Consider the following 12,104-nt stretch of genomic DNA (forward strand, 5'->3'; position numbering starts at 1 on the left):
GTACTGTCACTACATGAGCGACTGTGAGATGTTGCATGTCCACGTGGACCTCCCTCTTTTGGTGTTGCTGACCTAAGTCCATGTGGCCGATGCCCTACTCCCACCACATGCTCTACCACAGATACCACATGGTCGAGGATTCCCACCATCTCACCCAACCATCTATCCATGACCTCTGCAAAATAAAGGTGGGAATCTGCATGATCACGGATGTAGTCATGTACAGTAGGGAGAGTAGCCTTCTGGAGCCTCAGACTATGTCTGGTGTAGCGATCCATATGTGCCTGTGCCTCCATAATGGCCCAAAACATGCGTCTGGTGACACCTGCTGTGGCACTTCTGCCAGGGGCATGATGGCCAGCAGCCCTCCTACAAGCAGCCCTGTACATCTGTCTGTGTGGGACCTCGCTGGTCATCCAGCTATGGCTGCTGTGTACAGACACACTTGCCATAGTCACCACACTTTCCTGTCCCATGCCACCACCCACCAACTGTCCCTCATCTATGGCCACTGGTGATGGGGTATGTGTGGGCATTGTGGCTGTGTGCAGGGATGGGGTGGATAAAAGTGGGATGGCAACCAATGGCACAGATTCAGCCCCTGACAACCCTGCCTGTGCCTCACTATGCCTATCATCATGGTCAGAGTGTGTATGGACACCAACATCAGTTTGCCTGCAGGAGGGAACCTGACCCACCTCGCCACCTGTGAGGGGCAGACAAGAAATGTAAATTAAGACCTGTGCATTATGGTTTACTTCTACACACACACATACACACACACACACACACACACACACACACACACACACACACACACACACACACACACTTTCAGGTGAGATGGCACAAAGTTATTACACAAACTTCTCATTACCCAACAGTCGACATGCATGACATATGACACTCAGCAGCATGCACTGCAGCCATTCATACTAATTTTTACCAACATTATACAGCTCTGTGATGCATGATTTGTGTTAGTAGGTGATGCCCCTTCCCCTGGAACACACTGCACCCATGTACACATTATTGCTGTGCACCTGTACAGCACACTGGCATGTACTGTACACCATACCTCACAAGTGTACAGACCATTGCTGAATATGTAGATGTCTGGCAGTTATGTTTGCTCTGTTGCTCACAGCCCCTATGTTTTTGTCTGCCACATAACTGGGATGATATGAAGACTGATGTCAATAATTGATGCCTGACCTTTGATTTGCAGATTTCATCATCAGCAGTGCATATATGTGCAATAAAATACAGTTACACTCATAATCTTCATAGCTTAATGCAGATATGAAAAGTGTACACACCCTTGTTGACATGCCAGCCTCTTCTATGGTATACAATGGGGCCACAATACTGCATTTGTTTACATTACACACACCTGATATGTGACATATGACCTGTGCAATCCAATGCAGTATCAAACAAATGTGTTAGTCGTGGAGATGCTGAATGAGACGCATACAATATGTGGGTTGCATAAGTAAGCATACCCTTAACACAATGGTTTGTTGAAGCACCTGGTAAGTGAACTACAGCAGTCACTATTTCTGGAAGGGGTATAGTAGCATGATCCATCTTTACTTGGCGCTATTTGGTCTGTCTGCCCTACAAAGGTCTCCCATCTCTGCCAGATTGCAAGGTTAGCTCATATGCACAGCCCTTGGAGGTCACACAGTGGCTTCACTATTGCTGTAGAGTCTGGGTTATGTCTGGCACAATTCATAACCTTGACTGTGTTCAGATACAGCCATTCTTAGCTAGCTTTGGATGTATGCTTCAGTTCACTGTTGTGTTTCAAGCTGACACCCCTCCCCATCCTCAGCCTTATTGCAGATGCCTGACAACTATGGGTCACACATGAGTGTTATTTTGCAGTGTTCCAAATTCCAACCACCATGTCTACCAGCCTAGTTCCAGCTAATGAACAGCAACCCTAAAGGTGTACACTGGCACCAGCAAGCTAAAAGTTGGGGATGGTGGCCCTGAGGTGGAGTGAGGTATTGCTTGTGCACCACACATATCTTTATGAATGCTGTCTGTAGGTTTGAGCCTTGGTCTCATGACACCATTACACATTGCAACACATGCCTTTGGGAGACTTGATGTTATGCTTATGCTACCTGTACAGAGCCCTGAATGATGTTTCGTATGGGACAAATCTTCTGTCTGATTACCCTAACCCATAGGCCACACTTATGCAGAATCCAGGCGATTAATGACACAGGTACTGCACAGGCAGTACTTGCTAGACATTCCTGCAACTCCCTCAGTGTTGCTTCTTATCTCTGGGCAGCCTCCATGACCAGTTTGCAACATGTTTTATTATCTGATTTGGATTGCCATCTGTTTATTTTCTACATCACTGTTGTCCATATTTCATACACCCATAGATGACTGTCAGCACTGTTTGCCATGGTATATGCAATGGTGAGGTGAGGTTACTTTTCCCACTCTTGACTGCTACCTTTTGGATATGGGATCCATTTCATGGTTTGTAAGATGTGTGCAAGCCATGGCTACCTCAGTTGCAGGCGACTTGGCAAATGTCATGAACATATTTCTTGGACAGCAGACCATTACTTGGTGTGACATAGAAGCCCTGTACTTGATGGCATGTGTACTCAAGAAGAGTGAATGTTGTCAGTACATCACAAGCTGCCTCCACAATGTGTTATTTGGAGTATGTGCACACATATGCTTCCAGCATTTTGTAAGGTGTGTATTCCCCATATTTGTTGTTCTAACATAGGATTCCGTATTACACATTCATTGCTCATGTTAGGATCACATTACAGGGGTTGTAAAAGGTGTGGTATGTGTTATTGTGGTCTGCCATTGTATATATCAGGAACAATTGCCATTGTAATAGTGATGTATACACTGTTGTATCCACTGTATAAGGATAATGTTTCATACATGTCCGTACTGCAGGCCATTTGTCCCACCATTTTGTTTATCTCTGTCCACACATCTTGCACTGACAGGTTGTGAGGTATACTACAGGAATTTTACATAACCTTCAGATATGCCACGATGGTGACCACTGTGATGCAGTGCAATTAACACCAACAAAAATGAACATGTACAGCATGCATTATGGGTAGGTGTGTTAAATGTTGGCACGGCAAATAGCATGGCCTTAACATGGCTGGTGCATTGGTAAACCTGAACAAAACAACTCCATACTCACCAGCTACAGGCTGCTGTCCCAGTTGTATACCAGCAGGACCTAAATAGTTGTGTGAGGGAAGTAATGTCAGTAGCCACACCTGTGGCATTGGTACAGGGTGGAAGCAGCATTTCAGCACATCAACAGTACAAACCCCAATACTAAGGATTATGCACATCTGTGCATTACTACACTCCAGCAACAGACTATCTTATCTGACATATGCATGTAGATATCTTACAGATAAAAATGGATAAGCAACAGTGTTCTAGTAATGTGCACTGGGGCCTTACCTGCACACTCCTTGTCCATTGTGTGGGTGGCACCCACCTCCACTATGCTGTCTTCATCTTGATGGCTTGTCTGGTGGGCGGGTGCCCCAAGGCAGATGAGGAGATCCTCAGCATGTGTCAGTGGGGGCTGGATGGCCTGACCCCCACCTGTGGCTAGCCGGTCCCTCGCAATGGCAGCAGCATGCTGATGGGTGTGGTGGATGAGATCAGTGCAACAATGCCACACCTGCTCATAATTTTGGCTGTGCAGGCCAGCATCATTTACCCAGTGGATGAGATTTTTCCACAGGGCAGTCCTCTCCTGTAGATCCTGGGCTCTGCAGCCGAATAAGATGATGTGATGATATATGACATATTATATGACAGTCTCATTCTCTATGTTGGTGAATGCTGGGAGCTGTGGACGTTGCATATTACCTGGAAGACATAAACAGGAAAAAAGGTCACAGGACTTCATACAGTTGTCCACTTGCACATCATCAGTGGGTATTACTTGCAAAGAATCCAGACTATACCATAACACTGTAAGCTATCATGGTTTTGGCATCTTGCATTACACTCCTGACCCTGACCTGTCAAGTTCCCCCAATGTTGGACACTTAATGGCATAATCCACTATTCTGCATTCATCTCTGTGTAGAGGGATGACAATGGCCATCTTCTATGTGGATGGTGCGTGGATGGTGGCAAGTCTGTGTTTGACTGTAGTGTGTTATGGAGCTGTGAGAACATGCCTGAGTTCATGTATGAGGCAGACTGTGATGTTCTCATGCCCCATGGAGACTTGCTGTTGTTGCCATCAGTCAGCATTATGTACATGCTCACCATTGATGCGGGCAGGCATGTGGTTGATGTGCATATCCCCTGTACAAATCTTGTGGACAGGGTGGTACTGTTCCCACCTAACCTGCCTGATGCAGGTTGCCTGTATCCGTGGCATGTGTGAATGGGGTGTGCTTTACTCACAGTACAGGTTGAATTGTGTTACTGCCTCTGAGACTGACTACATATGTGGAGACATTGTTGCAATTAGCCTTGGTGGTGTGGATATGTCTCATTTATAGTCATAGTCAGCCTTACAGGAAGTCACCTGTGAACCTACATGCTTGCTCAGATAAAGGTGGACTTGCTTCCAAGTTGTGGTCTGCACCTATGTGTTCCTGTACAGCCGCTATAGCAACCAATTATGTGCTTTGTGTATTGCTGCTGTCCACCAAGGTGGAGGATTACTCTATCATTGGTGGAGGTTGGTTGTACAGGTCAGGTACTGCTGATTCCATATAGCTATAGCGGATATAAAGTATACACACCCCTGTTACAATGCCTGGTAGTTTTGCAATTGAAACATGACCCCACAAAAGCTCATGTCAAGGCAATCCCCATCTGTAATGTGACCTATAGCCTGCTCAGTTCAATAGAAAACATACCAATCTGTCCTGTGAAAACATATGGGAAATAATACTTAGTACAGTAAGCCAGCTGAATGTGTGTGCACACCCTTAAACTGATATGTTGTGTAAATGCCTGCTGAGATGATTACAGCATCCATTTGTTTTGGTTTGTACTCTAACATCATGTCACATCTTCACTTGGCAATGGTTGCTCACCATCCATGAAACAGCTTTGCTTCTTTTTCAATAGAATCGTACAGGTTATGGGTCACATTTGAGGTGAGAAACATTTTGAAATGACTTTCTGTGCTCTCATTGGCATATAGCACACAAACCTGGCATTCCAACAGGGGTGTGTACACTTTTGGATATCCAATGTATATGGGTGTTGATATAGCTGTTAGTGGTAGGCCTGGACAGTGGGTCATAACACAGTTGTACACTTCTCTGATTTCTACATGATAAGCATGCCTACTGTAGTATCCATATCAGTGTCATGGCAATGCAACAATCAGTAGCTGTACACATTTTATTTTGTTGTATGCAGTGGCACTAATATTACACACATGTGCAACATGCACAACCTATTTTACGGACTGCTTGTGACCCATGTTATTACTTTTGTGGCTTTCAACTGAACATACGTATACATACACATGCTCAGGGGATACCTGGTATACATTTGTCTTCTATGTCAGTATAGCACACTGTATTTACAGTCTTGCAACTCAATCATGTGTCTCAACCTGTTATACCAGGACTTCTGGGCAATGGTCCACATCAATGGGTGACAACAGGGAAATCAATATTGATAACGTGTTAATATAGCTGACATAACACAAGTATATGTGTATGTGACTGCAGATATCAGTCACAACTGTGAATATTGTCTGGCAGAACACTGTACAGTTGAATGTTATTAATTCAATATATCACATGAAGTTTAACACACACATCTGCAACAGTACTTTACTATGCACATGCCCTATATAGGTATCTTAGATTTACAATACAAACATGTATAATACTCATATTCACAGATAACATATGGATATGGGCAACATCCCGTTAACTGGCCTAGCAGTGGCATAGTCACGACTGTTTGACGACACTGTAGTGGTTGTCATATGTGAGCTGTCCTTTCCCAAGATAAGTCAGGCTCCTCAACTGTGACCCGACCTATCAATCTCTTAGAGCATCACATGTGGGCAAAGCCTAATATTAAAGGGGATATATAGGGATAGATCTTAAATATGCTTGTTACAAACCTATGAAGTATGTAGCATAATACATTTTGTATTACCATGACTGTTCTGAAAGTGGTGGGGTCTGAAACTCAAGTGTTTGTCATTACTTCATGACTTCCATCTCCAACTATTTGCCAGACTAATATAGATGTTACGAGGAATGGTCCAAACACTATGATGGGTAAATCTTGACATTCTGTGAAGATCTGCACAGTTGACAGATATGGCCCACTGCAAACAGAGCCAGATGCTATGTCCATAGCAGTTGTTCAGCAGGACATCATTACAGCAAGTCTTGATGGCACATATAAGTCTTTCAAAATCATCTATCCCATTATTACAGACCAAGTACTACATTCAATTACATGCTTACATGTTTCACATACCTGTTTTATTATTATGGTCTCTTCTGTGTTCCAGTTGATGTCTTCCTTGTTTTGTATGGTTATTTTTTTTACTATTATTTTTGTTTTTTTCTTTTTTCTTTCTCTCTCTCTTTCTATCTCTCTCTCTCTCTCTCCACTACAGGGATCGAGCTGGATTGAATAGGTTGCAGCATGGCTTTTGTAGGTGATGGTCATGATTAGGTGATAGACTCTGCACCAATTGGTGTTCCCCACTTGCTAATTGCATGCAGGCAGCTATGTCATTCTTCCAATAGCCAATGTCATAGCAACCCACTACTATAAATGACTACATCATGTGAGCATTGTCCCTTTACCTTGCCTGTATGGAAGACATCCTTCATGTGTGGGGGCAGCAGTGTTACAGACAGCAGGTAGGAATACCTCTTACAACAAGACTTGTGTCCACAGGCCAACTACATGTTTGTATAAGGTTCCAGACCTAGGGACAGAGTGTGAGTATTGCTGTTATATGCTTTGAATACTGCTAGTTTTACAGGGCTTGTGTGTACATGCTAGTTTTGCATAGAATGCAGTCTGTCTGCATAGCTCTCAACTGTGGGGCTATCCACATGATGGCCAGAGGTTTGGCTGTTATGTTTTGTCTGTTCCCCACACAGGTGTTGTCCTTGACAAATCAGTGGCATTCTCTCTGTTGATTGCTATCAGTACATGGCAACATCCATTTGTGTTTCTGATGTCAAATTTCTCAGAAAGGGTATGTTGCAACCAATCCTGTAACACCAGCAACTTTTACAGTGTATAACAGCAATATTTTAAATATGGCCCTGTGTTCTGGCCTCTGTCCGCCACTTATTTAACTGGCTTTGTCCAGACGTCATGCAGTAAGAGGTTGATAGGTATGGTCTATCATTATTTAGTGCTGACAATCCTGCTATCATTCCAGTAATGTTGTGGACTCCCACACATGTTGTGGGGTAGTGGCCATATATATGATGGCTACAGCTGGACAACATGTGTGACCCTGTACAGTCAAGAGGTCAGTATATAGAGAATGCTGTTATATGCCCTTGTAAGACATTTTATGGGGGAGGGGTATTACATGTTTTTAATCTAGGCTGTTAGAACATGTGAGGAATATTACTAATAAGAAACATAAAGGTATATGGCTGTACATTTTCATACATTTTACCATGGGGACAGTGGTGGATTAGAGCTTACTGTTTTCACACAGTTCTGTTTGTCAGTGTGATAGTGACATCTTAAGTTAAGCATTGTTATGTAAAGGATCCATTTACATTGTAACAACTGATACTTTTCCCCCTAGGGAGTTAACTACAGAGTGTAATTGGAGGCTGTTGAACTAAATCTGTAATTAAGTGTTGATTGATTCTTGTCTTCAATGCAAGTGTGTTTTTATTGTTGTACTATTTGAATGCTTTGGCCAAAACAGCAAAATATCTTATTTTTTGCGGATTACTGTATCATATGTTTTCTTTGATAGTTGCATTAATCAGTTATTTTGTATTTCAAACAGCTACATGCTATAAGAAATGGTATAAACAACTTAAATAGTACACAAATAAACATTTATATTTATACAAAAGGTGTGGTGTTACGTCCTTTGCATTGAGTGTGGGTATATGTTTTAATCAAATAATTCTCATTTCTAGGAAAGAATCAGACTCTGGCCATTTGAAAAGGTGGCAACTGTAGGAATAATGGCTGTCTGATATTCTGTGCAAGCTCAATATATATATATATATATATATATATATATATATATATATATATATATATGTGTGTGTGTGTGTGTGTGTGTGTGTGTGTGTGTGCGTATATATATATATATATATATATATATATATATATATATATATATATATATATATCATTTGAATGTTTAGTGCTTCCACATTGTACATCCCCAATGGTAGACTGACTGTTCTTCATGATATGTTAGAGAAATCATCCCATCTTACATCTCAGATGGTTTATTGGTTAACTGCTGTAAGTGCGGTATACAGGAGCCTGGGTTCAAAACTGACAAAGGCTGTTTATTTTATTGCTGGGCAGACATAGGCAGAGTGATTAAGGCATTTTAAAGTGGCTACATGTGTGTTTGCATGGGTTTGCACAACCCTAAGCAGAGCTAGAACAAGGGTTAAATGTATAGGCGCTTATACTGTGTACACTCTGCTTAGCGATGCTTACCAATGCACAAACACACTTAGCCTCTACATTTAAGCAAGTCATACACCAGCTAACCACAACTGTGCACTGCGAACCATTGCTCACTTTTCCTTTTCAGTAGATATCACACTAATGAAAACCTTATGCTCTACAGCTCAGATGGCTTAGTGACAACTTGACGAGGCTATGGTGTGCAGAGTCCTGGGTTCAAGACTTCTAAGGGCTGATAATTTTGTTGCTGGGCAGAACAAGGGCTGTTGGATACAGAGTGATTAAGGCACTTTTAAGCAGTTGTAAGTGGGTTTACATGGGTTTGTGCATTGGTAAGCAATGGTAATTTCCTGTTAACTATGCCTACACACAGCCTTAAAAAGTGATTAATCTGTGTAGGCATTGCTTAGCACCATGCAAACAGGCTTGCTCCCACTTACCCCCACTTACCCCCACGCTAATTTCTTTAAAAGAAAAGAAAAAAGGGGTGATAGGAAAGTGGTGAAAAATGGGGCACAAAGAGGGTAAAACAATATGAAAGACAGTTAGGGATGTGTAGGATGGATGTAGGGAAGGTCCATAGCTGTCCATTTCTTCTATAGTAACAGCTGTGCATATATACTGAATTTGGAGGTAGATTTGGACACTTAAACCCCTGAGAGAGAGGGGTGAGGACAACAATAATGTGTTCTGAAGCCAATTAGACAAGATTATATGTGTCCAGTGGACATATGTGCAAAATGGACAACTATGTATGGGGCAAAATTATTTTTGGGAACTGATTGCCCTTTTTTTTTTTTTTTTTTTTTTTTAGGTGAGAGTGGGATGTTAGGGAAAGACAGTAGGTATATTTGGGGAGGTAGGTTGGGTAGGAAGACAGACAAGATTGCATACAGGGGCGGTATATGACACGTGGGGGGTAAACACATTGGATGGGGAGGGGTGTTTGGTAATCGGAAGCCCATGAGCCCCCAAATGGATACAGTGGGACCGAGGTCCCCACCCATGGGCAGTCACCACTGCACCTTCATGGTTCCGAAGGTGGCTGTACTGGGGGCTGCAAAGGAGGGGAAGGCTGATCCTCTAATTGCGCCATGCAGCCCTCAAGCTGGCATAGCAGATCTCCAAATTCCTCGTGTAGTTCGCTACGCACCAGACCCTGGACTTGGCTTTCGGTGACAGGATCCTGTCCATGCCTGCACCCAGGAGGGGCTGAGCTCCATCCCCTGAGGCAGTTCCACACAAAGGTAGTGCAGGACCAGCAGATGAGGAGGTCCTGGGGTGGGTCCCAGACATGGTGGGGCCCGTTGCCATGGTCAGATGAGGAGGGAAAGGCAGATCCGCTGGGATCGACCTTCCCTGACATGCTATGGTGTTGCAGTTTTAGAACATATGTTGTTAGTAATGATAAACACATTCCAAGATTAGTTATAACAGCATGCATGAGGATTCCCATTAACCCAAATTAACAGATTTGGAACATTTGTATAGCCAACAGAACACATGCATATATGGAACCACAGTGGGCATTATACCAACATGCAGATTACATTGATAGCAGCAGGCCACCAATGATAGTATTTGAACAGGAAACATTAATTGGGATAAATTTCAATGTTTGTCGAGCAACAAGACACATGTCCCAATAGTAGGTTTGGTGGAAAACATATCCATTCATTTATGTGTTTAGATTATTGATAAAGATAAGGTGAGGGAGAGAGAGAGAGAGAGATGTCAGTTAAATGTAGATTCTTGCAGTGGTCACAGCTTTAATGATCATTACTCTACTCATTACTCAACAGGTATTATTGCAACTATAGCCTTGGGTTGGGCAGTGGTATGTTTGTACACAGTGTACAATTACAGCCTTCTTATAGCTACTTTATACTTTCTGTTACCTGGAAGACCTGTGGGGGGAATGTTTGTTAATACTACATGACTGTTTCTACCCATATTCCCATAGTCAGGGTTACATATGTGCACTCATACTGTGTGTGTGTGTGTGTGTGTGTGTGTGTGTGTGTGTGTGTGTGTGTGTGTGTGTGTGTGTGTGTGTGTGTGTGTGTGTGTGTGTGTGTGTGTGTGTGTGTGTGTGTGTGTGTGTGTGTGTGTGTGTGTGTGTGTGTGTGTGTGTGTGCTACTGACACACTCTGCCTTGATTTCTATCAGTCACCCTGGTTGTTGTTAGCAGGGACCTGTAGCTGTGACAGCATGACACTTTTTAATATTTCTTGGGGGAGACCACTTGGTGTATGTACTTATCTTGCTGTCATTTGCCTTGGGGCTGGACCATGGGTGTTGGACACAGTGTAACTACAGCCTTCTTATAGCCACTTTATACCTTATCTTACCTGGAAGACCTGTGGAGAGATTGTTTGTAAATATTACCTGACTGTTTCTGCACATTTTCACAAAATCATAGTTGAAAATATGCATGCAGCTTACTACCACTCCTGGGATTTGAATCATGGCTGTTTCTGCTAAAAAATATAACAAGTGCATGTTTTATCAGAGGGAGATATTGAGAAACTACTGTATCTTTCTTGAATGATTTCTTTCTCATTCTCTCTTTGTTGTATGATCTGACCATGTAATTATAGCATTCTTATACATACATTCCTATACATATCTTTTCACATAGCACTGTGTGGAAAACAGTGGTTAACACAACATTACTATTCAGATATCAGATCTTGGTACATGACATTTGTAATATCAGTTAATCTCATGTGTTATAGAGGCATTAACTCTGTCAGATGAGACTTGATTGTTTAATGCTTTCAGAGCTATAGTTGCTATGCATAACCTGTACACATATCAAATCATACCATACCAGAGTAAAGACAACCAGTGCAGGGTTTTGAATTTTATTGACAGGCACTTACATTTTTATTAATATATGACCTATATGAGACTATTACTGTAATATTGTCTGCTTTATTCAGTACAAACCATACCCATTTTTAATAATGCCAGGTGACATTCTACTCCTTTATATTTATTTGGTATGAATACTACAAGTTAGATTGTTGCTCACCAGCCTCGCACGCAGCCTTTGCAACCTGTTGGCATGGGCTTCCTGGTTCACAACCCACTCAACTGGAGCTGTAATGAAGATAGAGCAACATTTATGCATACCTATCCATCACATACACAGGCTGGACTTTGGTAAACACTTATTGCTATGGATACTTGCACACTGCTGGGACATCACCCCTCTGTCTTGATTCTTGGACCCACTTTTCCAAGAGCTCCCTCCTCCTCCGCTTCAAGTCGGCATAGTGGGGCTGGGCCTGCTCACCAGTCCGGGGCATACCAGTGGCACTGGTAAGATCACGGGCATGACTTTCCCTGGCTTTTGCTTTATATTGGGAGCCCTGGTACTGGTCCTGCAGCAGTCTCACATCATGTTTTTTACAAGAAGTCCTACCATGACCTTG

The sequence above is a fragment of the Protopterus annectens genome, chromosome 9.part0, assembly GCF_019279795.1.
Source record: "Protopterus annectens isolate FY-2018-M chromosome 9.part0, PAN1.0, whole genome shotgun sequence".
In the NCBI taxonomy this organism is placed as follows: Eukaryota; Metazoa; Chordata; order Ceratodontiformes; family Protopteridae; genus Protopterus; species Protopterus annectens.